Genomic DNA, 3,018 nt, shown 5'->3' with positions numbered 1-3,018 from the left:
CTCTCAGCAAGCCCCTGGCTTGCAGTTTCCTGTTAACGTTCAAAGTCAGAAGCTATCTTGGCTTGCTTTCTGGATGTGTTATTGTGCAAGACAGTGTTCCTGAGGAACTAGCCATTCTACCTCTCAACTTTCAGTCCTGCCATACAAATTCCCTCTGCCCTAACATTTTTGTGGAAAACTGGGGGAGTAAGGGTGGGAATTTTTGTTGGATGAAATTTTGCAGAGAATTTGTGTTTTGTTTTATTTTGAGCTCGGAGTTTTACAAGCCAAGAGGACATAGTCAGAGCACTTGGAATACCCAAAGAGAATAGATGAAGACATTTTTGGACATTGGGGAATTAAAAAAAAATTTCCATCAATTGGGAAAAATAACTATAAAAATTTAAGTGTGTTTATGTGGGTGTTTCTTGTAATGTATGTTGGAAAAGCAGAAAGTGAAAGTGATTTGAAATAAAACTGAAACTAGCCTGAAATGAGGCCTCAGGGAAGGAAAACTTCCCTGGGGTGCTGCTAGCTTTAGGTGGAATATGTTGTGAGGCTGGTCTTTGTTTTATCAGAGGGATCTAGAGCTAAAAGGTTCATAGAGAGTATCTAAACCTGTGCCATCCAATACATGTTAGTAACCACTAGCCACATATGGCTATTAAGCAGCTGAAATGTGGCTAGTCAATCTGAACCAGTTTTAAAGATTTAGTAGGGGAAAAAAATACTGTAAGAGATCTCAGCAATAATTTTTTATATTGGTTATAGGTTGGAATGATTGCATTTTATATATTGGGTTAAACATGATATATTATTAAAGTAATTTCACCAGTTTCTTTTTACCTTTTTTTTTTTTTTTTTTGCGATGTGGCTACTCAGAAATTTGAAATTACCTATGTGGCTCGTGTTATATTTCTGTTGGACAATGCTGATTGATCTAAGCCAGTCTGCTCCCTCCATACTTGAGGAAGTGGAAACCCAGAGAGAGGGAGTGGCTTGCTCAGGGGTGGCTTTATCAGGTACCTGGATAGACTGCAGGATTCAAGCCTGGTGTAGGACTGAGGATGATGATGGTGTAGTGGAAGAGGTATCAGCATAACTAGTTGGTTAGAATGGAGGGAGTAATGGAATTTACGAGAGAGAGAGAGAGAGAGAGAGAGAGAGAGAGAGAGAGAGAGAGAGAGAGAGAGAGAGAGAGAGAGAGAAAGGAAGGGGAGGGAAAGAAGGAGTTATTAGTAATTCAAGGCAAAAAATTAATGTTTCCCACTTTGCTTATCTGTCTCCCTAAACGTTAGACACTTTGGAAGAAGGTAAATTTAACAAGGGGCAAAAACAAATGTAAAAGATAACTCTCAGCAATTTTTCTTTCTGCCGTAAAATTCCAAAGCCTGTTTAGTCTTTGGCTTTGAACTGGGGCCTTTTTGAATCAGGTTGCAGTTCAGGGCCGGTTTGGGCATAGAGACCCAGGTCACATTGGGGGCTGTGGGTTTTGGGTCCTGGGGATGGAGGCTGGAAGCCATTCTTCTGCTAAGTCGTGTCTGCTCCCTGTAATGACTTGGGAAGCAAAGCTTCTAGAAGATCCAGAGGGCATTCTACCATAGTGGGCAGAGCTGGTAGGATGTGAGGTTATATAGCTCCTCTGACCTCCAGCCTGGCTCGGAGACCTAGAGGAGGTGACTGGCCCAAGGAGTGGTCAGGACAACCTCTAACTTTTCAGCTCAGTACTCTTGCTGTTAGTTTTTGAAAGGAGTTTGAGTCACGTGTTGGAAATTCAGCCTTATGAAGTTTTGTTTTTTTTTTTGTTTTTTTTTTTTGTTTGTTTTGTTTTTTTTTGTCTTTTGTCTTTTCCGTGTCCAGCAACAGATCGCAACCCTCAGTGTTGCCCCCGTACCGGACCGGGGACCGGCAACGGGATCGCAACCCTCGGTGTTGCTCCCGCGCCTCGCTCAGCCAGTGAGCGGGAACCGGTCTGTATGTGGGATCCGAACCCTCGGGCGGGAGCGCCGCCGCGCTTCCCAAGCGGCGCACTTATCCAGTGCGCCACCGGGCCAGCCCCTGAAGTTTTGTTTTTTAACTAGGAACTCTTTCTGTCAAAAGGCTGAAATTTAGTATTCTTATTTATCTTACTTAATTTTGCCAAATAGAATTTTTCTGCTGTGAAATATAATTATTGCACATTTACTAAATGCTTGTTATATGCCAGGCACTGGGCTAAGTATTTAACATCTATTATCTCATTTAATTAAGTCACCCTGAAAAGTAGGTTTTTTGTTTTTTGTTTTTTTAAAATATGAGGGGGTTGAGATTCAGAAGGAAAAGGAATTGCCCAAGGTTACACAGCTGGTACATGGCAGTTGGATTCAAATTCAGGCAGATGCCTCCACATTCCAGGTTCACAAAAGCTCCTTGAGGTGTAGAATGTCATCATCCCATTGGACAGCTGAGGAAGGTGCAGTAACTTGCTCAGGATGTGGAGCTGGTGATGGGGCTGGGTCTTGAACCCAGATCTTTTGGACACCACTGCCAGTCTCCTCACTGTAGCTGTGGTGAGTTGTTCTGAACTGAGGTGTCAAGGGAGGCTGTTTCCCTTCTCCGTAGGGCTTGGATCCGGGACTCCCTGGCTTTCATTCCCCATCTCCGCGTGTGCCCCAGCGGACCAGCGGGTTGTGTGTTCCATGCTCACAAAGCCTTTAATACCACGTTTGAAAACAGTTGCAGAAGGTTTGCTGTAATTAATTACATTTGACATACTTGGAACCGGGGCCTCCCGGATTCAGAATGCAAATTTATGCCCAGACAGATGTAAGGTACGCTTGGAGCCAAGAGCTTTGGCATGTCCCAGCCAGGGCCTGCGGCATTGCTCGCTACCCTGATGGGACGGTAACAGGCAGTAAGAGGTGGAGTCAGGAATAAGCCCTCAGATACTTGGAGCCCACTGGCTGTTGGAGGGAAAATAGCCCAGGCTTCTGGGCAGGAACTATAGTCTCCAATCTTGGGTAAGATCTTTTTCCTCTTTGGACTTTAGTTTCCCCTACT

Source organism: Galeopterus variegatus, unplaced genomic scaffold (assembly GCF_000696425.1).
Source record: "Galeopterus variegatus unplaced genomic scaffold, G_variegatus-3.0.2 Scaffold4537, whole genome shotgun sequence".
Lineage (NCBI taxonomy): Eukaryota > Metazoa > Chordata > Mammalia > Dermoptera > Cynocephalidae > Galeopterus > Galeopterus variegatus.
This window is presented reverse-complemented; position numbering follows the sequence as displayed.